The sequence below is a fragment of the Anguilla anguilla genome, chromosome 2 (genome assembly GCF_013347855.1).
Source record: "Anguilla anguilla isolate fAngAng1 chromosome 2, fAngAng1.pri, whole genome shotgun sequence".
In the NCBI taxonomy this organism is placed as follows: domain Eukaryota; kingdom Metazoa; phylum Chordata; class Actinopteri; order Anguilliformes; family Anguillidae; genus Anguilla; species Anguilla anguilla.
The window spans coordinates 7,247,177-7,274,844 of NC_049202.1; the positions used below are offsets into that span (position 1 = coordinate 7,247,177).

The window sequence follows — 27,668 nt, forward strand, 5'->3', positions numbered from 1 at the left end:
TTATTTTCTAATGGGAATGTTATTGCACTGGTTAAATGGGAGATGGGTCTTGTCCTCTTGAAAGAAGCGATCGACATCGCTGAACGTCAGATTATTTCGAGTAGGTGAACTGATCGTTGTCTAGGACTGCAACTCCTAGATAATGTTACCGTACACAGGCACGTTAAAAAACAAAAAAAAAAGATGATCTTCATCCTCCCCTCTGTCAACGCGCCTGCTCCCTGGAAACGCGATGGCGTAAGTTAAAGCTGCGCTCACTGAATACACTGTGAATGCGGGCGAAGGTGGTGTGTAGTACCAGTAAGCTATGGGTTACTGTTCTCAGTTCTAATTCCACAAAATGGAAATCAGTGATTATTTAACTTAACGTGGTGGCGCAGAGGTGGTGGTGGTGCTGATTGTTTAGTAAATATTTTTGGATGAATAAAAAATATTTGGGTGTTTACGTGACCGTCTACCGCAAAATAATAATAAAAAATGTCAAAAGCGGAAGTCTCTCGGATTGCTGATCAACAAGGTGGGTGGAGCTCAGAGCAGTCGAGTCGGCCATTTAATAATGTTATTATGACCGTCACGCCAGTTCTTGCTAGTGATCTAGTGAGGGTTAGTTGTCTTCGTTGCAAAAAAAAAAATTGCTTGTTAGACAACTAGCTATGCTATTTATATATCACGCTATGGATCTCATGAGCACATCTGATGTTAAATGATTGACGTGTCAAGAAGAGGCTGCATTGGTAGCTATACTGCGTATTTCACCAGTCGGCTAACTAGCTAGCTTTTTTGGATGGCTTTAAATCGCTAGCTAGCTTTGTCCTGAGGTGTGCTTCATCTGGGGATCGCATTATGCATCGTGGTTTTCTTAGCAGCGCAGTAGCCATCTCACAATTATCTAAGGTTATCGCACTAATTGGTTACTAACTGGCTTGTTAGGTTTGACTCCGCTATTAATAACCAAATTTCTCCCCTGTTGGGTCTTCGACCTTTAACGACCGCACTTTTCGGATTCAATAAATTAACTGCTTGTGGGGGGAAAAAAATTGGCGTTGGAGATGTTTATTCAACATTGCCCCGAATTCAACATTGAACTAATACTCGTCTATTTCCAGAATTGTGCTTTGTCTCAAAATAGCAACCTGCGCAATTAAACAAACATTTCTGTAACAAATCATAAAAAGATACATGTATAGTGATACCGATTTCTGGTCAATGTTGTAATTGCTGAGTTTCGTCTGCCTAGTTGAGAAAAAAAAGCTGGTACGAAAGCCCCGGCAACAAACAGGCTGTCTCTCCCAAGACCGCGGTTGATAAACTCTTAGCTAAGGGATGATGTCATGGTTTTAAGTACTGCGCTGCCTGTGGATTTATCCACATCATTTTGAGACGGGGGCTGTTCTGTATCGCTGAAGCTGTTTAATGTTCTTGCTGTAAAATAAACATTTAAGATAAAAAAAAAAAAAAAACAATCCACATTAAACGGCACCAAATTTGTAACCTATAAAATATCCAGGCTGGCTTGGTAACTCGCTAGATGACCAGCAACCGGGAAGCCATCGTGAATCACACTATTTATGTGAATTTTGTGTAGTTTCTCTGAACATGCGTAAACAGGGCTATGTATCGAATTGCAAATTGTTATTTAATAGAGAAGTGAAAGCCAAACGCAGTGCGGTGTTGCAGAAAGTCGTTGATCTTGTTATGGGTGGGGGCTTCTCGAAATGTCTTCCGTCACATCTGGTTCTACCTGTGACTGCAAGGGGTAAGAGATCCATACATCACGTGTAGCCTATTCACAGCCAGTTGTCACATAAGGGAAGGAGAGAGCGTGATCGTTCTCAGGTGTCTCGTTGCCTTTTCCGACAGCGCTTCATGGGGAGTTTTTATTTTTTTATTTTTTATTACCGTCTGAATCCTGGAATCATCACCGTGACCTACATCCACATTTGTCACTCAGGAAATCTGAAGGCTCTGCGTTGATGCTCTGCAGCCGTCTGTGACCGAATGCTTTGTCCCTCTACACCAGACATTAGAAACAGAATTTGACACCTGCTGCTTGTCACGCGAACACGTGCACGTTTCGTAGCCTACTGGCACTTGACACAGTCGTGGCGTTTTTCTATTTAAGCCTGTGCAAACTTACAATCTGTTAATGTTTCAGCAGATTCGGTTCATTAAATTTTTCTCCCAACAAACCCCCACCCCCTTTGCTTGGGGAAACTGGCTTTTCACCTCAATGACAGCTAGCTATTTTTACGCACCCAGAGTTGTCAGTGACTCTTCATTAAAGACATTTTAATAGTTGACCTTAATGTAAGTCTTGTCAGTGTTCTTGAGCTTCATGGACGACAGTGAGTGCGAGTCATCTGTGATCCTGACAGTTGGTGCCTAATACAGACAAACACACTAATTGATATGAAGCCACAACCAGCTGGTATTACTGTCTCGTTCATCCTGTTCTGACTGATGTTGTGTTACACTGATTAACGGTAATATTTGCCGGAGGGCTCTTTGATTTATTTATTTTTATATGAGCTCTTTAAATCAGCAGTGAGTCAAGCTGCTGTATATTTTGAGTCTGTCATTTCTCATTATGTGATGATGGTAAGCCTCTTAGGTATCCCTTTAAATGACTCCTGATACTCAAGTGAAATGACTATGAGGAAGCAGCATTTGAAATTTAACTAAGCGCCTCCATTAAAAATCAGTCAGTAATGATGCCACTGCAAAGTAAAAGGGCTTTAAAAGACTTGAAATGCGCGACCAGCTGGAAAACCTTGTTGATTTTGGGCTGAATCATTCTCCCAAACCAAAACAAACGCATTTGGCTTTTTTTTTTTTTTTAAACTTTACTTTGTTCGATCTGGTCATGGAGTACATTAATCACCCTTTAACCCTCGGGTGTATTTTGGAGTGCGCCGTTCGGGGGTTTACGCCAACGGTTTACACCCATTTCAGGACTGTGATTGGATAGTCCCCCGGCCTCGCGATGGGTCTCGTTTCTGTTGAAGTAGCTGCTGTCGGTCATTCGGGGGATTTATGTCTGTGTTGTCTCTCGGCTGCAGACTACGGAGGCGCGCTGTTCACGCGCTGATATACGGCTTTCAGATATGCTGGCCTGCGCAGATGATTTGTGTCGCCCTGTTAGGCCACTGCCTCGAGTGAGTTCGGTAGTTTCGGCTTTGTAAGCGATAAGTGAGATCCGTACACAGATGACATAATTTTTCAAAGTGACAGCACTCCCAATATCCTGCAGTGTGTTTGTGTGTTTTTTATTTTATTTTTTGGTGGGGTGGGGTGAAGAAGCTTTTTCAATGACACCCCCACCCCACCTCCCACCCCGAAATTTGTTTGTGTTTTGTTAGGGGAAAGCACATTTAATTACTGAAACTACTAAAACAGTACATCAGTTGAAATTACATATACTATTAGGATGAATCATCAGACAGACGCCTATTAGCAATGCAGTTTATCCAGTGATCAGAGTGTTCTAATCTCTTTAGATTTTGGTTCTCAGTGATAATAATGCATAATTATGGAAAAAAAATTGGTGCCTTAGTACAATACATGACTATATGATTTAAATTTGCATTGGAATTTAATGGAAAGCTTTTTTTCCAACCTGGGGCCTTTGAAGTAACATGCCTAGGTTTGCATTTTAATAAAAGAGGCTCAACCTCGTGAAGCCTGCTTTCTCCAAAGTCAACAAGAGTTGCTTAACCTTACAAAGATGCATGGGCAAACAACTCAAAGTTCCACTTGAACGTGAACTATCTCCTTTCATAATTCATTCCTTGCTGTGTTTTTCTTTCATATTTTATCCATACTTTAGAAAATGAAAACAACAAATAAAAGGCGTTAAATTTTGTTTTAAAACAAACTGGTGCGACTCCATTGAAAATGTCACCGTGACTCAAGAGATTCCTGTTGCCTGTAGGAGAAAAAGTCGGTTGGGACTGCAACTTCTCATGTCCAATGATTGTTTTCTGAATAGTTGGCTTGGGAAATGTACTGCCAGTTTTTCTCCCTCTGGGTGAAACATTCACTTTTTGTGAAACTGAATGCAGAGAAACCGTTTTCAGGCAGTTTTAGGACATCCCCTCCCCCTTGAATAAAAATCCTTCTGCACCCTTTCTTAAAGTGTTCCAAAGCTCTTCTGGTGCCCTTGCAATGCTGGCTAATTACACTAATCCAGGGGTGACCAGTCTAATCCAGGACTGGCCACCTCTGTGTGCAGGCTTTTGCCTTCTCTCTCATTTTTGAATCGGGTGTTTTAGTGCTGAGTTAAAACGAAAGTTTTACCCGCTGCTAATTGGTCGCCGTACCGCACAGAGCACCGTCGCCCCTAAGCGAATCACTGCTGAGAAAATAACTCTTCTGCGGCCACATTTTTTTTTAAGTGAGTGAAAATTAAATCCCCTCCGCGCGTCCGCAGCGGCGACTCTGACAGCTGGAGCAATCGGGGCGGCCCGTTAACAACAACGCGGCATCGATCCACGCTGCCGGCTTCTCATCACTCCTCCTCCTCAAAAATAAGTCATGAAGTATTTGTGCGGGTATTGATTCTGGGGCTTGATGTTTTTTTCCCTCCCCTCCCCGTCATAGTTGGAACGGATGGAGGCACATTGGTGTAGCATGATCGCTGGAGCTCAGGGACACGTCCCCCTTTAACTTCTGCCTGGTGTATGCGAGCAGGTTCCCGTCCCAGGAGAGTACAGCCAGGAATTCTGGGTACCCCCCCCTGAAAAAATAATGCATGGCGCGAAGCACATTGCAAATAATCTGTGCCTCTGTGGGCTTGCCCATTGTTTACTAGCTGTATGTCAGGACAAAGAAATTGCATCACGTTGAGGGCTGGGTTGGGATTCACTGCACAGTCCAATGAAGCTGGGGGCATCTCAACAGCATTATTCTACCGCCACCCCCAAGGACAGGAAAATGATCTGCACTCGACTCCAGAAGCGGCGCTAAGCGACCCATTAATGTAAATCTGCACCGGGGAAAAAAAAACATGCCTGTTCTTTTGATTCTCTCCGTCCTGAGTTTGAAGACCCCTATATACTGGTAATCCATCTTTAGGGCCATATTTCCTCTGTGGGAAAAAAAAAACAGTAGTTACAGTCTGTTTCTGCTCCGTGGGAGTACTTGGGTGTGTTCTTGATTTATGCTTGGCCATAGGTTTAACAGTGCCTTCCTGGTCCTGTTTTTCTCTGTAGACCAGAGATGGGCAACTCTGCTCCTGATGGGCCGGTGTGTACACAGGTTCTCATTTCCACCAATTACCCAGGCTAAATAAGCTAATTGGCTGTATACAGAAATGCTGGTTCACTTGTAGATTAGACCACAGTAAAGCATTCATGTAGGGACACAAGAACAGCTGTCATTCACATGCTTAAAATGTGAATGTAAATGTAAAAAAAAAAAAAAGAAGCTGGCTAATTAAGTAATTAAGGCCAGAAGCTGGCACGAAAACCAGAAAGGGACATGGCCCTCATTGCCCACCTCTGCCGTAGACACTACAGTGATGCTCTAGATCAGTGGTGGCCAACCCTGGTCCTGGAGAGCCGCAGGGTCCGCCGGTTTTTGTTTTCACCATAAATACAGCAACCACTTAAGACTGAAGGAACGAGGTGAGGTGAGTTAACTGCGTAATCAGCTGCTATAATCGATCAATAAAGTGCAGAGTTAAAGCAAAAACCAGCAGACCCTGTGGCACTCCTGGACCTGGGTTGGCCACCCCCTGCTCTAGACAGTGGGTAGTGCAGCCATCATGCAGCCTTCGCCCACCAAAATGTTTGGACACAGTAGGTTAATCCAAATCTGGCATATTCAGCGAAAGCCAGATTTTAACCACGATTGTCAACCGAGGTGACCTCAGAGTAATAAAACCAGGGCAGCCATGCCCACTTTTGCACAAACGCTTAAATAAGATGAGATTCATTTCTGGCATTCCTCATGTCTAAGAAAAAAAACGGGACTTTTTAATAAGTGGAAGAATATTGCATTCAAATCCTGCTTGCAGAATCCCTTTGATAAGCCTTAGTTCTGGCAATTTTTTTGCATGCTTTGAAGTGGTTGGGTGGGGGGGCGGGACGGGATTAGGCATTGTCTGTGAATGTTCATTTGAGCAGTATGGAACTTTATTGAGCTGTCCGCTTGACCTCCTCTCAACCCCCTGCTGTTTTCTCTTAAAAAAGACAGTGACCCACTGCACCCAACCCAACTGCCTCCTCCTGTCTGTTTTTCAAACAAACTGGGTAAACGCCTAATGATGTCTTTCAGGACCATGGACAGTGGTAGCCTCACTTGCATATGTGCACAGCTGAGGCTAATTGTTAATCACCTGAACTGTTGCTCATTGTCCTCCTCAAGCCTGCTTGTGAAGGCACAGTGCACTGTATGGTTTGGGAGAGAGCTGTATTGTGGGTTGTTTTTTAAGGTCTCTCTAACAACCCTGCATTGTTTTGACCCAGATTTTTTTGTATCATCATTAAATTATGTCCATTTCCGGATTAAAGAAAACTTGTGTGCCTTTGTCTGGCTGTGTGTGTGTGTGTCCTCAATTACCACCCAGCATTCCATCTCCACATGACAACACGCTACAGTTGCGTTTAACACTGTTTTCGTATCATATTAGAACAACAGCAAGACCGAGTGTGTTGCTTTTAAGACGACGGCGAAGCACCTTAGTCACAGTGCTTTTGAACATGTGCTGAAATTTTGGGGAATAATCTCTCTCATCTGGCTTGGTTTTCTTCCCTGCCAGATGCACTGATTTGTAGAAACTGCAGCCAGTGGTTGGTGACAAGAACGAACGATACCTCTGAAAGCTGTTAAAATACCGACTCCAGCTGCCAGGTAGCTTTCCCCGACATCCTCTAGCTACGAGCAGATTTATGGCGCATCCATGACAAGGCATGAGGTCACTGCCCGCCCGTTTGTTCGACACACGTAAAACATTCCTGAGATGTTAGCGAAAGTCAGCTACAATACTGTGCTTGCTTGCTTACTGAATTTTATTTATTCGTTTTGTTTTATTTTTATTTTGTTTCTATTGCTTCAAGATGTTTCCAAAAAAAAAACGGGGTCCACTAGTTTTAGAGTCTAGTCAGCCAGGTCAGAGCAGTTGGCTGTGAAGTCTTTGTTTTGTTTTTCCCACGGCGCGCAGGAACTGCCGCCATGGGCTATGCGTGGTCACTCACTCACTCACGGACGACCTTTGAGGGACGTTTTGTGGGATGCATGCGCAGGCGGCGCCGGCTAAAACGCGTCTGCGGAAGTGAGCTGCGCCGCGGGTCTGGACGGTTACGTGCTTTTGTTTTTCTTCCGCCCGACACCACTGCATCCATTCGCCGGTGGCTTCGGATCAGCGCAGTCGCGGTCATTAGCATTCGAACGGAAACCCGTCGTCGGTCCTCGTTTCTTCCCCCTTTTTGAATGGCTGCGGTCTTCCCTCTTCGATGCCTCGGCAGAGGGGAGGGTCGATACCCATAGATTTTCTTTTATGACTTCAAATTTTTCAGTCGTGTGTCTCTTAGGCCAAGTCCAGTGTAGGAGATCACTTGAGATGGGATAGCGCATGCAGTAATGGCCAGCAGTAGCACAAGCATATTGATATTTTCATGTGAATTAGCTTACTTGCTTGTCTAGCTAATATGCTGGTGAAACAGCATTGGCCAGCAATGTGATACCCCCCCGAAGTTGAAATGGAACCTTCGCCAATGAGCACAACATGGCAGTAAATTTGAGGATTTTCAGTCATTGGCCCAAAATGATAACAGAGGTTCCAGCGGTTTCCATGGGTACGCTTGGGCGTCCTGGCGTGGTGGATTGTGGGGCATGTGCATACGTGCTGGAGGGGCCTGCCGCTACCCTGGGGACTCGTTTCAGAGTCTTAACTCTGCCAGTAAATGTTTCTGCTGAAACTTTTAAGAACAGAATAAAACCATTTCACCTAACCGATCATGTGAGGAACTGGGAGATACAGCAAATGGTGACTGACACACCAAAGCCCGCTGCTCAAAGAATTCCTTTCGTCAAGAATTACCAAACTCTAAGGTCTGATTCTCCATTAGGTATTCAAAAAATGGCGTTGATTTCTTTGTTTTGAACAAATGCTGCTAAATAATTCATGCTTGTCTAAACCTGCAATGCTGGTAATCTATCAATGGAGTTTTTTTATTTTATTTTTTTTTGAAGCCCTGTTCACATTTTATGAGACAACTTATTTATTATTGAAAGCAAGTGTTTCATAAACTTAATCCACAGAATGCGGAAATATGGACTGTAAACTTTCAGCGCCCCAGTGACCAGATCTGGTGGGGATTGCAAGCCTAAAACTACCTTCCAAACAGCGGCTGAATTCCAAGTAAACTGGTTTGTTTCTTTGCAGAGTACTACAGTAGGGAAATAATGAGTGATGTCCTGGTTCATTTGCTTTGCTGCAGTCCATTATAGTTTAATGGGGGTTGTTTGAGTCACATGAATCCAGGCTTTGCTCATAATTTAAAATGCTTGTTTTGGAGTGCGTAGCCTACGTCCAATTAAGAACCTCACAGTAGCGCCATGGCGTGGATGCATTCAAAATATTATTTAAAATTTTTTTTTTTTTTTTTTTAAACTTGTTATAGATCCACGGAATTGTTAGTTATATAACGGTTTTCCCCCCACAATTTGAAAAGCATCATTTCACCCATCAGCATTTGTCGCGGCAACCGCAGATATTGATTTTGGAAGCTTCTGCTTCTTGCCGCACAAGGCAGTCTATGCAAGTCGAACTCACACCGACGATAGGCAGAGGGAGACTCCGCACGTGCTGCCAAACAGGCGAACTTGCGCCCGACACACGTCGGCTTGAGGCGGACTTGTGAACTGCCGGATCGATTTCTGCTTCCTCCGCATCAACGGAACCGTTTATTAGGGCCGCGTCGGGTTGATCTAAATCACTGATTAATTAGATCACCCAAAACGATTAATTTGACCCCGCGGTCAATCCCAAGAATAATTTAAGATCCTAATCATTTCCTCAAAGTGTCCGTCAGTGCACCAGCCCTCCCGATGGCTTTAGGGAAATGATTGAAATAGCATTGCAGTTGCAGATTAATAATTCCCTTCTCTGAACATAATTATTTTTTTATTGAATGTCTTGGAGGTGGATGGGCGTCTAATAGAATTTCACTTAATAATGAAAGCCAATCTATAAGAAATAGTTTGTGAGACTGGAAAGGCTGTCAGACTATTGTTCAGCTCCTTCATTGTGTCAAAGCGTTCAGTGCGGTTTTAAAAAGACTGAATGTTTTTTATAGATTTGATTACTCTAAATGAACGATGGGGCAATTGAAAGCAAAATAATTGATAGCTGTGGCCCCATTATTTATTGACTTGTAGGTGATGTGGATCGATCTCGTTATTCTCCAATGTTGAGCCGTACATCTATGCGCACACAATAAGCAGTATTGACTACATTTGGTTTAGCAGACCTAGTGAATTGGAACAATGCCTCTGGTCTCATTCTTATATTTATTTATCAGGGTTGGCATGACTGAGCGCCAAATTGTAATATAACGATATTTAGTCGTAGGACTCGCCCTGAACACAGGTGAATTTTTATTATGACGAGAATAGTCTGTCTCTACCTGGGTAATAAACGCATTCATACTGGAAGACAAACACAGCCAGAGGCGCAATACGCGGCGTTCACAGATAACAATAAACTTGCGGACACGTTTCCATTTTAATAGGCAATAAAACTTTTGTTGATTGGAAGAGAGATTCAAGGACACAGGACAGATTGAACAAGGCCCCTCCATCTCATTTCACAGTATGAAAACACTGAACGTTTCATAAAAAGATACTGTTAAACACGGGCAGGGTAAATTGCACATGAAAATATTGCCCTTTTTTCCAAGTGTGGTTTTCATTCTTCCATTCACTGTGAGACACTTGTGCACAGAGCCTTTTTTAAACAGCATTAATCAGGATGTGGGCAAACGCAAACTAGAACAGAATTCTATTCACAAGCCCAACAGTGAGCGTGCTGGCAGGGGTACCAACGTCTACGCACTGTTATTAGGTTGTCATAAACTAAAAAAAAAAAAAAAACTATAAATTCCTCATTATTAATATGTCTTTGTGGTAGAAGAAAAATTATACCAGAATTTTAAAAGACTATGGCAGCTCATTTTTACATCTGTAGAAGTTTCGTTTTAAATGGGCCACCGCTTAATAATCTTTGTGCAGTTACAGTCTGAGAATTGATGCGATTTAATATAGTTTGGGCAATTTAAATTTTTTTTGTATGTTTAGCCGATGTGTTCTTTTTGCACATTTTATTTGGCCTATCATTTTACAGCGTGATGCCTTGAACACAGACAGGGGCTTCAAATAAATGCTTTAGTGAACCCAGATGTGCGTATGCTGCTTTGCGTTTTGGAAATGATACAGTGTTGTTTGTTGGGGTGAGAAGGTCACAGAGCCAAAATGGAGGACGTTTTCTAGCTGCTTAGCCCAGCAGGTAGATGGAGGACGTTTCCTAGCCAGCTGACAGATAAAAGCCAATGGAGAACTCCAGTCGGAAAGCTAAAACTAGACTCTATTTCAGTACAGTGCTCACACAGACATTTGGCCGTTAATGAATCAACATACCCATCCAGAAGCAAAATTCACTGGAACAGACTGATTAATGGTCTCAAAAAATTTGACTCTGCTTTGTCCCCTGAAAGATGGCTTTCAGGATGCGCTTGGCATCCACGTTATATTCTGGTATCCAGAGAGATTAAAGTGTAGCCAGCTGAAACTGAATTTATGGATGGCCACCTTTTTTTTTTTCTTTTTTGTTTTGTTTTTTTGTTTTTTTTTTTTTCTAAAGTATTGCCGTGCTCCCCAAGAAGGCTGGAACGGCGGTGATTTGGCAGAGAGAGCGCCGAGACGAATCGCCGGGGCGGGGTAAAAAAAGGGGATTTAGCGAGCCGCGCTGTGGAAGAAAGCCGTAGCACGTGCGCGGTGGTTTTACAGACCCGCGTCCTGAACATTTTGGGAAGCTAACGCGCGTCACCCTCAACACTGAATGAACGAGGGGGCCCTCTCTACCCCCAGATCTGTAGCTTAACCTTCCGACAGCACTGAGTTCACACGTTGGGCCGGTCTCCGAAAATCCCTTCTGGAGCTTTAAAAGATTGAATACATTTTGTTTTTCCTCAGTCAAATAATTATGTGAAATACTGCAACCACATTGGACACCATTAAAAAAAAAACATTTCTTTTTAAAAAGAAAACTTTCCTCTGAGATCTGTAGGATGGTTTTACATTTTAACAGCATTCAAAGAGTTCAGGTTAATTTCTAAGCAATTATTTGACTCAGCTCTGCTCATGAGACAAAAAGCAGTTTGGCAAATATTTTGGGGGGAGGTAGAGGAAATGTGTGGACTTTGGGTAAAGAATGACTTCTGGGAAAGCTTCCATCCCCGTCTGCAAACACAATATCAATCTAAGGTGTTTATTTTGGGATGAAGGTTTCTTCTTGCCAAGATCTTTTTTTTTTTCCCGTGATAACAAGTGTACACCAAGCCTCAAGTTTAAAAACCCAGGTTTAAGTCTGCATCTAAGAATAAGCTCTGGGCAAGTGGAGAGAGTGCTTGAGGTGTCATACTCATAACGTCACATGTTTTGAAATGCACGACTGATCTTGTGTGGGTTTAAAAAAAAAAAAAAAAAAAAAGGTTTTAATACAACAAAATGGCAGAGCTGGTCTCGGTCGCACTTTCTTGTCAAAGGCGCAGAGACGAACAGATTGCACAGAGTGTTCTTCAGAGGTGAAATTTAATAGGCTTGTAAGGCGCCTTCTGAAAGGAGCCGGAGTCATTGAGATTCCTGTTACGTTCCCCGCGCTGAAACGAGCCCGTCATTTACAACACAGCCCACTCCAAGGAGACAGACGCTCGCAGGAGAGGGAAGATTAAAGCACCATTCCGCTGAAATGCGTTGGCATTTGAAAAGTTCTTCAAACTTTTCTCTTTTTTTTTTTTGAATTCAGGTGAAGAGGGAAACAACTGAGGACACACTTGTCACAAGCCTTAACACCGCTGACTTCATCACCTACATGACATACTGCAGGTGATAGATGTTCGATGGTTGTTTTTGTCAACTGTCAAAACAAGTTGTCAACCGTCGTTTGATTGGCCAGGACTATTTCCTGTCATGTGACTGGAGCAAACAGTGGCCCTTTGTTGGTTGCCGGGTGCAGTGAACCCAGCAGCACCAGGCTGAACGCTAGTGCTAGTGTAATCTCTTTTTATCCAGAGACCGGCGAATAGAGGTGTCTGATCTTGAACAATGCCGTGTCTGTCATTCTGTTCAAGATAAAAGGAAAATGCTCATATTCCCAGAATTCAGTTGTCAAAATTTCAACCCTTTTAAAATGAATTTGTTAATATAATGACGATAATACAGAATTTATAGCAGCAAGAATTTTCTTCAGCCATAATTCTGATCCTTTGTACTTTGTATGACTGTACTTTGAGGATATAATGTAGGACATTTCCACTCATTAGTTTTTTTTTTTTTTATTCTTTATTTTTTTGCATTATTGAGACACGGGAACAGTAGAGGGTAATGGATAGAGAAGAGATCACAGTGCAGAAGCAGAGAAGGAAAACCCAGGGGTCAGAAAGTAAAAGCCCTGCCACGCGTTTCTCTTCCGCCCATGAACTCAGCCAGCTGATTTCACTAATTGAGGCACCGGTATACTCTAAACCGAACAGAACTTTTTGTTGAAAATGCGTTTCAAATGCGTTCATCAAAGAGATGAACAAACAAACACTGTTTTGAATTTATACGGTGCAGTGTGTGTGTGCAAAAAATGCTGCTCCCCATTTTGGTTATCTGGCTCTAGGGGAAAGAGCTTTGTAAAAAGGAAATGACATCTACCTTCATTTAATTCAGTTTTAGAATCAGATTGCTTCAGCAGTCCAAAAAAAGTTTTTGTCAGAAGTGGAGCGTGAACCCTCCTTCTCTGACATTGCCCTTGATTTAGGAAGTCGGTGCTTGAGGCTGAATGTTAAAATATTTCTTTTTTTCAAACTGCATTTGAAACTGTGCCTTCATCCAATCTTAGGTCTTGGGGTTTTTTTTTTTTTTTGTTTTTTTTTAAAGGTAAGGAACAGATGCATACGTCATTTCTGAATTCACTTTCTCAGTTCTACCATCATTTGTTTGAGTCTCATTCCTAAAAAACTGTCATCGTCAGAACAGTCTCCCCCCCCCCCCCCCCAACTAACCCACCCCCATTTTGTCTGTGAGCAATTCTGCACACAACGGGCCCTCTCCCACAAATGCTCAGCAGCAGGTTAGGAACTTGCAGTTGGAGAGGGAGAGAGAGAGAGTGTCATTGTGCCAAGCCAGGAGGGAGAGAGAGAGAGTGTCATTGTGCCAAGCCAGTTATGCTTTATTTTTTTTTTGGGGGGGGGGGGGTTAAACACCATCGCCCTGCAGTTGTCTGACACATAGATCACAACCCCCCCCCCTTCCTATTCCTGCCAGCATTTTTACCAGAATGAGACATCTGCTACGACCTCTAAAATTTTTACCGCTGGAAAACCGATCGGACCACGCTCCTCGAACCTGGGCCCCCAGAACCCCCCCGGCGCCGAAGGCAGCCGGCTCTCATAAAAAATAAAAAATACAAAAAATAAAAAAAATCAATGGAAATTTGATTCTGGCACCCCACAAATATCACACCATCAGGCGGTTCGCGGGTTTCAGTGCATCCTAATCGAGTTTTGGGAACCAAATGGAGCGGTGTAATGTTACTCAGCATGAATGGAGAGAGACTGCCGCACAGATCTGGACCTTAAAAAAAAAAAAAGAAAAAAAGGAAACTGTGAGGTAATGCATTTCCAGGGCCTGGCAGTGGGCCAAAGGGCCGTGGTGCACCATTAGCGTTAGCGTTAGCGAAAGTGTAATGGGAATCTCAGCGACTCCTGTGTCCCCCACCTCCCTGGGGTCTAGTATATCACTGCTAATTGGACGCTGCTTTTTAAACGTCCTTTTTTTTTTTTTAACCTCACGCTTGAACAATTTCACAGTGTTTAAAAATTAATTATTTACAGGTGCAGTCTAAAGTATTTGTTGTATGGAATAACAGCTGATCGGTATCGTTAGCATGCTATCTTGAGCGGAGCCTCCACTGTCAAGTAAAACACCGCCCAGGACGTTTGTCCCGTTCCTGCAAATGATTAAAAAAGTACGGTAATCAGTTCTGCCCAGTTCTGATACACAGTATGCCAAGACTCTCTTCCTCTCTGTCTCTCACTCTCTCCCAAGTCTGTCAGACAACACGTTTCCAAACACGCCCACCCCCCCCCCCCCCCCCCGCCCCACCAAAAAAACATGGCACTCTCCCAAGATAACGATTCAGTACGCCAACAGGTTGCCTCGCGTCTTAACTTGCAGCTCGCGCGTCGGGTTCGATCTCATCGCCGGCGCGTGCCTTCTTAAAAAAAAACCTCCCGGGAAGCGGAAAGCTTGATGATGTCAGGGTTTTTTTTCGATGGCGAGGATCCAAGCTCGGGTCGACTAATGATCTTTTTTTTTTACCTCGTTTACTGTAAAAGGAGGCCGATGCGTCCGGCTCGCCGCGATCATTACAGTCCGTTAACGGCGCACATCGCCACGGTGATCGTGATTTACGGCGCCGATCTGGAAGGCGTTGCTCCTGCGGTTTCGGGCTGGCCGTAAAAACAGCCCCGCTCCGACCCGCTCCACTCACGAGGCCGGCAGGAATGACCGGGGCTTTCCAGGGAGCGGGGGCAGCCAGAGGAGCACGGCGCTGTGTGTGTGTGTGTGTGTGTGTGTGTGAGAGAGGGTGTGTGTGTGTGATTGTGTGAGAGAGAGGGTGTGTGTGTGTGTGTGTGTGTGTGGAGTGAGTGAGTGAGAGAGTGTGTGTGGAATGAGTGAGTGAGAGAGTGTGTGTGTGTGTGGAGTGAGTGAGTGAGAGAGAGTGTGTGTGTGTGTGTGTGTGTGTGGAGTGAGTGAGAGAGAGTGTGTGGGTGTAGGTGCGTGTGCCGTGTACGTGTGATTGAGTGAGAAAGTGTGTCTGGGTGTGTGCCTCCTAGCAGGTGTGTGAAAGAGAATGTGTGTGTGTGTGGAGTGAGTGAGTGTGTGTGTGTGTGGAGTGAGTGAGAGAGTGTGTGGGTGTAGGTGCGTGTGTGCCGTGTGCGTGTGATTGAGTGAGAAAGTGTGTGTGGGTGTGTGCCTCCTAGCAGGTGTGTGAAAGAGAATGTGTGTGTGTGGCGAGTAAGTGTGAGTGTGTGAGAGTGGTGTGTGCGCGTGTGTGAGAAAGAGAGAGAGAGAGAGAGAGCGTGTGTGTGTGTGCCTCCTAGCAAGTGTGTGAAAGAGAATGTGTGTGTGTGTGTGTGTGTGTGTGTGAGAGAGAGAGAGAGAGAGAGAATGAAAGTGTGTGCACGTGTGTGTGTGTTTTCTCCATCAGGGCCTCCTCTCCCCTATACTCCCCTCCCCTGTCTGTGCGGCCTTGAAATCCATCAGTGAATGCAGTCTCTCTCCCTGGCCAAACAATTTTGCATAGGCGTGGATAGTGAGGTGGGTCGTGAGCTGGTTTGGATGTCTGGCGCACAATTATGATGTCACATGCTTAACTTGAGCCTCCATACCGCCTCACTATACAACCACAAAAGTGCCAGCATGCATGCCTTTCATCTTTCCTGGTAAGAAAATGCAATATTAATATAGGCTTTTCCCTCTTGATAACAAATAGAGTGCCTTTGAATTTTTGTAAACATTGCTCCAGAAATGCACCCAGAGGTTCTCATTTCACACCGATGTATTTGCGCTTTATTTATTCTTTATTGCTGTGCCAGGGATTCCAATAAGCTCAAATTTTTTTATTTTGAATTTTTATAAAACAGTCACCTCCTTTGAAGCAAAGCGGCTCTCCAAATCCCTCCCTGTGGAGAGATAACTGGCCCGTTGTGATGATATGCGCTGAGCACAGGCATCCATTTTGACAGCTCCCACAGCAAAGTACTGCCAGTGCTGCATAGCGTCGCTGCTTTTCATACTTTCAGAGATCCACACCAGACACACTTCCCTTGGCAGCTGCGACCTCACAGTACTTTTTCCAACACAGTAGAATGCAGCAGAATTTCTATCGGAACTAATGCAACATTTATCCGGGGACCTTTTTAAAATGCTTTTTTAAAAAAAAATTTTTTAAGACTTCTCAGCAGCTTTAGAGCTTCCTGCTGGTGATGTATCGGTATTTCCGCATTCTATTAAGGATCCTGGCGGCACCGTCCTGAATGTACTGGAGCCTGTGGAGACCCTTTACAGGAATCCCAAACGAAGAGCACGTGGCAGTAGTCCAGCCTTGAGAAGGCAAATGCATGGACAAGCTCCTCAGCATCTGACAGCATGTTAGGGTAGGAGGGGGCTTGCCGATATTTTTAAGGCGAAAGAGTGAGGTTTTGTAAATATGGTTGATGTGAGATTCGAAGGACAGGGAAGAATCAAATTTCACACCCAGGTCGGTGACTGATGATGGCAAGCGGGATGATTTGGTCTGCAATGGCGAGGTGGATTGTGGGAGAGTGCTGGACTTGATGGGGGGGGCACCAATGAGTGATGAGTGGAGCCTCAGTTTTGCTGCTGTTAAGGTGTAAGAAGTTTTGGTTCATCCATGCCTCAAGGCAAATGTTAAGCAGGCAGCAGTGGGGCTTGAGTAAGTTCTGACAAAGCTGTGTGTCATCAGCATAGCAATGGAATTAAATTCCATGCCTGCTGATGACCTGACCAAGGGGAAGCACGTACAGGCTGATCGGAATGGGGCTGAGAACAGAACCTTGTGGGACACCAACAGGTGGACAGGACGTAAACAGGACTCCCCAAGAGCCACACATTTCATTCTGTCTGATATGCATGATTTGAGCCGGATCAGAGTCGTCCCTGAGAGACCAGTGGAGTCCTCTAGAACACTGGCTGCAGTTGCAGGGTTCCCCGACTATCCCACAAACCCACTCTCTACCACGACTTGCGAGTTAACATTAATATTTTCATCTTGTCCTACGCTCCACCATCTTAACGGTGGTGAAAGCGTGGCGCACTCCGTATCGGTAGTTCGGTGCACCAGACTAGCGCGCGGCACTTTGAGTACGCCGTCGCCGCAGCGATGAGTCACCACTATGAATGACAGGCGAGCATTTTGTTGTTTTGTTTGACGCTATTTTTAAGCTTTGCCACGGACATATGATTATTTTTAGTTCAAACTGCTCTCCCTGCGGATTGGATCAAGAGCTTTCGTAAGCTAATACTAACGGGTATATTTTCGGAGGACGCAAAATGTATATTCTCGTCTTCTTTCTCTTCTGTCCTACGCCAGCATGAATTATGAACAGGGAACACTTGAAGGTATGTCGCTGCTGTTGTTCTGTCTGACTCCTTTGGGTTTGAAGTTTGATATGGCGCTTGCATAACCAACCTTTGAGGACTCTGATCTTGTGCCATTTCAGTTTCCAGGTTATTATTGTAATGTACAATATGTCCTTGTCGGGGGGGTCTGACCAATGGGGGGGGGGGGGGGGGGGGGGGGGTGAGTGTTTGCCTATAATGTGTCCCTGTGGTTTCTGACGCAAGGCATTTAACTCCTGGGGCATGATCGTCATGCGCTATGAACATCGAACACTTCATGCAAGATCTCTTGCAAGCAGTTTCTGTGGAGCCTGATTATTGTTTCACGATTATGAATTTTTTTAAAAAGTATTTGTGAAAATAACCCCAACCCCCCCCCCCCCCCCCATGCAAACAAACCAAAAATAAACAAATGCTTGAATGGGTTTTGAATTAGGCCTTTTATTCTTTCATTAAATGATGGAAATTACAACACAATCCTACGCATTGGATTTTTGACCAGGGCTGGGATTCTAATTGATTCTGAATAAATAATGAACGGATCATGTTTATTTATAGTTACATTTTAACAAAAAAAAAAAAAAAACACATTTGTGATTCAAGCTAATGGTTTTCACAGCAGTTGGTTTAACAAAAAAAAAACTGCACTTTTTTGTTTTTGTTTTTGTTTTTTGTCTCTGCCTGAAGGACTTCTAATCCTGGTCAGCAGAGACCGGCCAGTTTTTCCTTTTCACACATCAACAATGGCAACTAATATCAGCCAAGTTGGTCCCACAGTGGTATAAATGTTTTTATACAGCCGTCATAAAAAACTTTGACTTCTACCAATAAAGCTTTTTAAATTGGGACCGGAAGCCAGAGAGGGAAGCGTTGCTCAATTCTGAAGGGAAATGCCCTTAATGTGAGTTATACGTGGGGGGAAATTAATGAGAGTGTCTTTTCACCCACTGCCGTGCTGAAATCTGGTTTTATGGTCATCGTATGTTCATTTGGCAGACGCTCGTTTCCGGAACGGTTTCTGAGGCCTTTCGATTAAAACGTCAATCGCGTGAGCTACGAGAACGCGGATGGAGAACGGCGAGTAAAATGAGCATCAGAAAAAAAGTCATAAAGTACAGGCTGAGCGTTCGACGGTAGCTGCGTTTGGTAAGACTTGTGCCAAACATTCATCCTTAATGGAAACTCAGGCTACCTTTAATATACTCGCGCAGCCATACTATATAGAGCTTGATTGTCTTTGATAAACTGTTGCATTTAAAACAGGTTTCCCCATTTAATCCAGAAGGGTTGAATAGTGGTCTTCAAACGCGGTGCAATTCATTAGGCGTGCTTTGTTGCAGATTTGAATTACGTTCCAGTGTTGCGTTTGCCTTGTTTTCAGCGTAATGAGTTCTCTCATATACGAAATGGCGAAATGATTACGGAAACGTTCTTACACACAGTTTAAATATGATCGTACGCACGTTTCGTGAAAATCAGTGTGTTGTACAATAGCTCCGTCCATGTCAGTTTTTCATGAAACGAATCGCCTCAAATCAGACATTTCAACCACAGGTTCAAAGAGTCAGCGGGTTTTAAAAACAGCTGGAAGAACTGATGTGATTGCCCCCCCCCCTCAGGAGCACAAGTTGAGAAGACCTTGAGTTTTAAGTAGTCACGAGGCAATCTGAGAGACTATAAGTTTATAAAGCGAAGGTCCCCTTCAAAGAGGCGTGGAACCGCCGATCCTAAACCTGGCAGGGCTCCCCAACTCTGGCTTTTACCCGTTGCATTTATTCATGGGCCCCTTCATTCTGTATTCTCTCGTATTAAAAACCGCTACGCGGCAAAGCTCATAAAGCCGGACAGCACTTTCCTCTCCCGCCACACCTCCATCCAGCTGCAGACCGTCTGAAATATTTAGCAGGCTGAATAATAAAAAAGGGAAAAAAGAAAGGTCTGAAAAAAGACTTCACTCTGCTCGTATGTGAGAGGAAGAGTTTTTGATACGCGAGAGAGAAAATGGCATCGATGGTGCCGACGCGGCTGTGGCGAAAGGGGTCGAGGCAACCCGTGGGGTTCTGATTGGTGGCTCGTTAAAACGATTGGGGGCGACAGGAAATTGATTCCATATCATAGTCTGTCTTGCACATATGGTCAGAGTTCATCCTCATCTCAGACAGGAAGTGGTCCTGGTTAACCCCTTGCTTACCGCTCCACTGGAGTACTAGCATGTCAGTCCACTTAAGCAGCTCTTAGGTCAGCTGTTAAGTCATTTCTTAAGTCAGCTGTTAAGTCAGGCGAATGGTAAACACAGCGGGCCCTTTCCACTAAATGACATCATTTTGGCCTGAGCTTGAACTCACAGCAGTCTGGCTACTGGACAAACGTTAAAACAGTCAGCCCACAAAGCAGGCCCCGAATTTTAACCATCAAAGGGAAAACAGTCAAACAAAAACATCCTTTGATCCTGGAATGATTATATTCTGGTTCAGGGAACAAAAAGTTTTATTATTTTTCAAGACAGACAGCGATAATGTTCCCTTGATCGAAGTGTCCCCCACTTTTTTCCCCCACTAGCAGTTCCCTTAAAAAAAATCACGGAGCGTGGTGTGATTATTTAGTACTGATCTTTTTTGCATCCTCTTTATGAACTACAATAGTTTCCTAGTTTTTTTAGCAGCGTGTAGTTCCCTTCAAACGGCTCATCGTCATTGTTTTGGTACCCGAGCGAGCGATTACGAAGCCGAATCGCGTGCGTGATGCCGGTTTGCATTTTGATTTACAGGTCAGGCCTCTCCCTTCTTCAGCGGGTTTGCTGACAGTGTACAGCAGCGGGCAGAATGACACACACTTCCTCTTCTGGGAAACGACTTCCTCTCTGCTGCAGAAGCAGACTAAACTCTTGCTGACCCCCCTCCCTCACCCCCTCCCCCCCCTCCCCCTCCCTTTCTCTCGCAGAACCCACGCTGTCATTGTTATCGGGCTGCAGCTCGCTCGTCGCCGCAGAAACACAACCTTCATATGCAGTCCCGCCTGCGGGGACCGCCAGCTCGGATCGACCACGTCGTTATTTACCCCCCTAACGTCTTCTGCTCCATCTTCGTCGGGGCTGTATGTCTGTATCGGTCCCTGCTGGTCCGTGTTTCGCTCGTAGCTCGACCACAGCCTCTTTCCAGACCCATACCCTACTACTTTAACAACAGTATTCCTTTAGACCGGGATTCTCAAACTCCAGTCCCCAAGGGCCAGAGTTCCTGCTGGTTTTTGTTTTCTCCTTGCAATCAGCGGCTAATTTAGGTCTGCAGGTGTGCAGATTTTCTTTTGCAAATCAGTGAGTTATATTAAACACTTAAGTGCTGGAACACATCAAAAACAGCAGCCCTCCCTCCAGGAGCTGAGTTTTAGATCCCTGCTTTAAGTCTTCAGTAAAATTCCTGCAGATTGCTGACAACTGCAAAAAATTCCACTTGATTTCTAACAAATATTCAAAACACAAATTCTTAAAAAAAAATAAATAAATAAATAAAAAATACAAATAAAAAAGAATAAATAAAAAGTCTAGCGCAGCAGAAGCACATTTCACAGCGGAAATTCCCGGATCTGCAGGAGTGTTTTCACGTTTTCCCCAGCATTCTAAAGGAATCGGTTTACTTTCGAACGCGTGCGTTCTAAATGAAGTCATCCAGCAGAGCCCTGTCAGGAGGACCGGCGCCTGTGTGTGTCAGCCCCGCCGCCACTCCCCCTCGGGTTAATGCCTCCCGCCTGCAGGGCTTCTGCTCAACCTGCTGACGCAGCAGCAGCGCACACGCAGACCGATCTCTCCGATCTGGGACTCGCCATCTTCCCTCACCGCGCACGGTGAGAGGATTCCCCTCCGTCAGCTGGAGAGCGTTTTCCCTTTTCTTCCTAAAGCAGAGAGCTGTAAAAAAAGGCCACCGTTACTCATCTGTCAAAGTGAAACGTGGGAAGGCCACGCGCTTCGGTGTTAATGGAAGCAACCAAAACAGGCCATTAGGCGGCACCGTCGATGCAGACTGATGTCAGAAATAGCGCTTCCAGGTCGAAGGCGGTCAAGTTCGGCCTCCCAGCAGCAGCGGTAATGGATGCATTTGAGCAGAGGTTTTTTTTTTCTCCCTAGAAAAGTTGAACATTAGGGACTGTATATGAGTCCAAAAGCCGACAGAGGAGGGTGGGGGAGATAATTGAAGAAATGAGGAGTTTTACAACCTGGGTTTCTTTAATGTCTACAGTTTGCCAGTAATTGTTTACCTCTGCAGCACAATTATGCTAAATCAGTAAGATTCTGCCTTTATTTTGAATTTTAAAAGCCTGCTTTCACTTAAAATGCCAAAAATGAAAGTGGATCTTTATTTTCGCCCGTCTGCAAAAAATGATTCTGCCTGCCCGAATAATTGCTTGTACTTTGCATTTCTGATAAGAGGAGGGGGCTGTGCGTGGACGCAGTGCGAGGGAGGTTTGGCCTTGTTCCCACGCTCGGAAACACCCTGCAGGGGTGGGCTGGAATGAGCGGATGTATCTCGGAACATTAGGAACGCTGACGGTTTTTGTGATACGCCCTCGGGCTGTGGGGAAGCGTTCGTTTGGCGTTCGTTTGCGATTCCCCGCGACCGGGAATCATCGAGTTCTCATTTGACACCTGCGCCATAAAGATTCTTATCCAGAAGAAGTCAGACGTGCACATAGTGTAGGCCCGTAAAATGATTTTGTATATTTTGTGGTTGTTTTATGGGCTTTGCAATACAAGTAAAGGGGGGGGGGAGAGATGTATTTGACCGCTGAATGAACTCGGTGGGGGGGGGGGAGAATTTAATTTGGCTCAGCAGCGTAGCCTCGCTTCAAACCCACAGTTCCTGTTGTTTGAGCTCCACCTTCCTGAATAAGAACCCGAACATCGAATACTGAGGCAGAGGAGATTCAATCCCCCCCCACACATTTTGTTTATTTCCTTTCTTGGCATGTTTGAGATTTAGGTGGTTTGCCTGCCATGAGAGAGGGTATGTCTGAACACTGATAGTAATGTGCACTACTGCTGAGAGAGAGAGAGAGAGAGAGATTTGAGATTTTAAACTCCTTTATTAATTTTTTGTTCATGTAATCCAGTTCATCACAGCATGTTCACAAGAGAACACATTGCAACTGCTATCATTGTCAGGTAGAAACTAAGTTAAAAATAAATTGTACTACACAGCCCACCTCACAAAAAAGAGAGAGAAAGAAAAAGAGAAAGAGAGAGTCTTGGCTTTATACTTCCCCAGAGTCTAAGGGAACGCCTCTCACTGTGTGTGTGTGTTTGTGTGTAAATATATATACAGGGCCCTGTCTATCTGGTGCACAATAATCACCCGAATTACACACACACTCCAGCTCGAATGGTCCAATTGATCAGATTAGTTTCGCTGACATCAACATCAAGGTGTTGTAAACTGGAATCCCCCCCCCCATCCCCCCATATCGCCGTATATTAGCCAACAATACTTTGCAGGGCACTGAAGTCTAGTTAGGTACAAATGCTTTTAGGACAAGTCCAAGCACCCCATTATTTCTCCTTAATGGAAATGTCCCGTGTGAATCAATCGGGCCGTTCTGGTGATTTAAGCGGAGAGCGGAGGTTTTGGCTCTGCGGCCGCTTCCGGAAAATGAAAGCGGGTTCTGATGACAGCGACCGAGACAACAAAAGAGGAAGAGCAACGAAGCGAGGCGAAGATTGTTATTTTTTTCTTCGGTGTTGGTGCCTTAATGACTCTTTTGCGGAAGCGCCGCTTTCACAATGCGTCCCAGATGGCGGTATTTTTTCTGCAGTGCTTTATTATATTTATTTGCTTTCGGTTGCAATTACTTTGGTAGCGCCGTGCTGACAAGGAGCCTACATTACAGCAAATCGGTTGTAATCATTTTCATTTCCTTTTTATGGAGGGGGGGGGGGGGGAAGCAACGTTTTTGTGCAGTGTGCAACATTTTCACACGGTCCCTTGCAGATGCACAGTAAAGGTTCTACTGTGACAGCTTTATTTGTGGTAAAAAGTGGATTGATTCTTGGCAGGTGTGCTCTTAATTATGCTTGATTTGGTACCCAACCCAACCCCCCCCCCCCCCCCCCCCCCCCCCCCCCCCCCCCCCCCGATACCATATTTTTTGAATCAATGACAATCTGTGACGATTTTATCAATGAAAGACTTGCACCCTCAGTTGGGTAACTGATCACCTGTAGCACGTTTGGAGCTACAGTAAATCCTGCCACTTGTTTCAATCGCTTGAAAATGAAGTGAAAGCAACAACCCAAAATTCCAAGGATTTTCTGTTTCTGTATAATGAGGAAATAAACATTTTCTGGGTACCTCTAACAGCTAAAACTCCAGATGTGTGGGCAGCTTATGAGATAGACCAACCCAAATCCCAAATCCCAAATCCTCTGCTTCTGGCTGGGTTTATTTAGGGCCATTTCCACACTAATTAGGACAAAATCACATCCGTGGGTGTGTGTGGATGTGGATGTGTTTGCTTGAGTGCATGTGTGTGTGTTGTCTTTCTGGCCTGGATACTTGGGTGCTTGTGTATGGTGGATGGTGATGGCTGCTTAGCTCCAGAACGATCAGAGGCGTGTGTGCGATCAAGGGGGTTGGGGTTGCTCTCAGGGAGCCCCTGTGTTCTAGTGCGTTGGAGGTGCTAGCCACTTTGTAGTTCTAGTGTTCTATGCTGCACAGACTGCATTCTTTCATGTGTTCTAGTGAGAAGTGCTGCTTTTACTGTCTACTGATTCGGGTGGCATTAGCTGTATTGTCTTCTGTGCTACAGTGGTAATTAAATTTGAGATGTATTGAAGATCATTCATTCCCCTCCTAAATGAATTGCAACTGATGTCCTCACTAAAGAATGAAATGAAATACGGGCTTTTGAAATAGACATGAAAAAATCTGCTCAGTGTCCTCAATGGTAGTATGTGTATCGTCTCTTGTCCTATAGCTGCAGTAGGCATACGGTTGTGTACTAGAGTGGCAGTTGATGTACTGTCTTGTTATTCTGCCTGGCTGTGGTTCAGCACTGATGCTAGCATCATGACAAGCCTGCTGGAGAGAGGTTCTGGTGCTGCTGTATGAGCTCACTGGAGAGAGGTTCTGGTGCTGCTGGGTGGCTAAGAGTTTAATTACTGCAGCGTCTTCTCACTGAGACTGAGCCCAGAAATGCAGCCTGCACAGAGTGGTTATTTCAACTCTGGGGCTTTCCCTCATGTATTTTCTTCCCTCTGTCAAGTCAATTTCTGTTCCCTCCGGTTTCCCCCAAGTGATTCTCGGAGTTTAGAGAGCGCCGAACAAGCCCCCAGTCGGGACGCTCCGCTACACAAACACAATATGGCAGAAGCTGCGGTTCCACCGAGCAGCGCAGGCGGCGCGCGCTAATGACTTCACGCACAGCTGCGGCCCTCTGCTGGTGGTGGAGGGGAATGACCACCACGGCGACCTCCCAGTCCTTGAAAAGTTCACCACAAATTGCTCGCTGAGGGCTTCCGTGTCTGCGAGCCGTAACCGCTGAATAAATAATATCTGGGTTTGGCACTAAGCTGGAAAAATGCATTCTGTTTCTTTGTAACACATGTCTAACATTTTCCAAACCGTTTAGCATTTTTGTAAAAATTTAATCCACCGAGTGCTGTGATTCTCAGTGTACTAGAATTTTTTTAATGAAGAATGCTTTATGGTCTGCATAACTCATTATCCACGTTTGACAATCGATTCTCATGTTTTGAAATTTGGTGAAATATGCATTATAAATACTTAATTTTTTTTTTTTCAAGCTGGTAAAATTTCAAAACATTCCTGCAGATCACTAAAAATTTAACAGCAGGTTGTAAACAAAAACATATAATCATATGAAAAATGATTTTTTTTTCTGAATGTAGGTGAAAATTGTAATTTATACTATTCCTACTCTGAGGAAATTTCATTGGGGTCTACAGGGTTAAAGCATTTTAAAGGACGTACCTGACCTGGGTCTGACAGGCTTGTAGCTCAGATCAGGAGTTTTGAGCCCGGGGCTTTTGACGCAGCTTTAGGACCCTGGACCCTCCGTTCACCTTGTGTTCTCTCCTCCTGTGTTTGCGCAGGTGAGTGTGCGCAGGAAGCTGTCCAGGTAACGCAGATGCAGCGCAACGGCAGCCTGGTGATCGACAGGATGGAGGACGGCTCTGGTCTGCTGTGTGGCTCCCCCAAGGGGCCTACACACTGTGAACAAGCAGGGCTGCCCAACCCTGTTCCTGGAGATCTACCATCCTGTAGCTTTTCATTTCAACCATAATTTCCCACACCTGACTCTACTAATTAGCGGCTTAACAAGATTTCTAGCTGTTGAATGGGGTGTGCTTTGGTAGGGTTGGAGTGAAAACCTGCAGGATGGTAGATCTCCAGGAACAGGGTTGGGCAGCTCTGACCTACAGCGTCCATCCTGTCCGTCAACGGCGCCAAACGACGCCTGCTCTCCTCTCCGCGCTCGTCCTGCATAACCCAGCTGACTACCCGAGTGAGACTGTACAGCCAGCCTGCTCCTGCAATAAGAGCTACTGCAGTCGCCCGAGTGAGACTGTACAGCCAGCCTGCTCCTGGAATAAGAGCTACTGCAGTCGCCCGAGTGACTACCGGAGTGAGACTGTACAGTCAGCCTGCTCCTGGAATAAGAGCCACTGCAGTCGCCCGAGTGACTACCGGAGTGAGACTGTACAGTCAGCCTGCTCCTGGAATAAGAGCCACTGCAGTCGCCAGACTGACTGTAAAGTGCTCTGTAATAACATGTCTACAAAAGTAAGGGCGGAATGATTGCACGATTGACTGGTTGATTGGTTGATTGATTCCTGAAGCAAGGACGGAATGATTAATTAATCGAGTGATTTAATTACTGATTAATTGACTAATTGATTAATTGACTGACTGTGATTCCTGAAGCCTGGTGTACGTGGTGCAGACCCTGTGTAGGCATTCAAGCCGCTGGAGGTTAACTGCAGCCAAGGAACAAACATCTAAATGCGCTACTCTCTTAATATATTTATGCATGTATTTATATGATGGGGATCTCGCATTTTTATATCCACCTGTGGGACTCCTCTGCCTCAGCCCATATCAGTTCAGCAAATTCAGGAAATAAATAGAATTTTTAATTTCTTGATTGGCAAACAGTTCCAACCATTAATGTCCTTCTTTTTTTGGAAGGGGGAGGGGTCCCATTCAGTTATATGAATTTTGGTGCATTTCCTGAATTGAGATGTGATTGCCCCATGGTGTGATCACACAGTGTCTTTCGGTGCCACAGTCTCTGTGCAGGGCCTGTGGCATTACCAGGTGACAAAGGTAAAGTGTTTATAAAAATAAAATAAAAATGTCTTTGCCACAAAGACTTAATCAGTCGGTTGCGTTTCCCTCTGAATAAAGATACTCCATTTTACCTCATCCCTGCTGTGACATTATTTGAAAAAATGTGTTTTATGGTGATTCGCAGAGGGAGAACTGTGACAGTATAATGGGTTAGAAAATCACTTCAGATTATACCACTGCCTCAGAAGGCCCACGATTACATTATACGCACGTGATAAATAAGCAAGCAACACCAGCGGTGATTTACACACCGAGAATGTCTGGAATTAAGTCAGCTCCCAAAATCATCCTCAAACAATCCGGACCATATGTTATTTTAGAGGCAGCATAGTAAGCACTGAATAAAAATGTTAGCATGTGTTCTGTTTGATTATATCTACTGGCAGATACACACACACACACACACGCAATCTGGCCTTTAAAGAGAAAAATAAATGTGTTAATCTGAAATCACCAGTGGGGTGTGGACCAACATAATGGTTTTCACTGAGACCCATATAAAATGCCATATAATACAAGCAATTCACATTGACAAGACTGCACTTTTGCCCATATATATTTTAGGATGAGCCTCTTGTGAAAGTGAACAGACAGCGAGGGAGGGGGGGCGGGTGGGTAGGGGGGGAAGAGGGGAAAAAAAACGCAACTAGAAAATGGATTTGTCAGCCGCGGCTTGTGCGAAGATGAACCGCTGACGCTCTTGTCAGGCGCAGTAAACCTGACTGACACGTGTCAGCGGCGGCGGGCGCGAAGGCCAATCAACCGACGCCGTGGGAAGCGAGGCACACCTGACGACAGGTGTCACGCGCTGTCACTTCCCTGCCAGTCAGCTCCGGCGGGTCTCAATCCGGCGAGGAGGCTCTGTGCGCCCAGGCGGACGTCGACAAGTTCCGGCGT

At 44.9% G+C, this 27,668-nt stretch overlaps 1 long non-coding RNA gene across 1 annotated transcript; it reads left to right on the forward strand.

Moving 5' to 3' along the window:
* Positions 1–5: 5 nt before the first annotated feature.
* LOC118219500 lies at positions 6–26,846 on the forward strand. The gene is made up of 2 exons (XR_004763784.1): positions 6–237; positions 25,514–26,846. It is a non-coding gene; the product is annotated as an uncharacterized LOC118219500 (long non-coding RNA).
* The last annotated feature ends 822 nt before the right edge of the window (positions 26,847–27,668 follow it).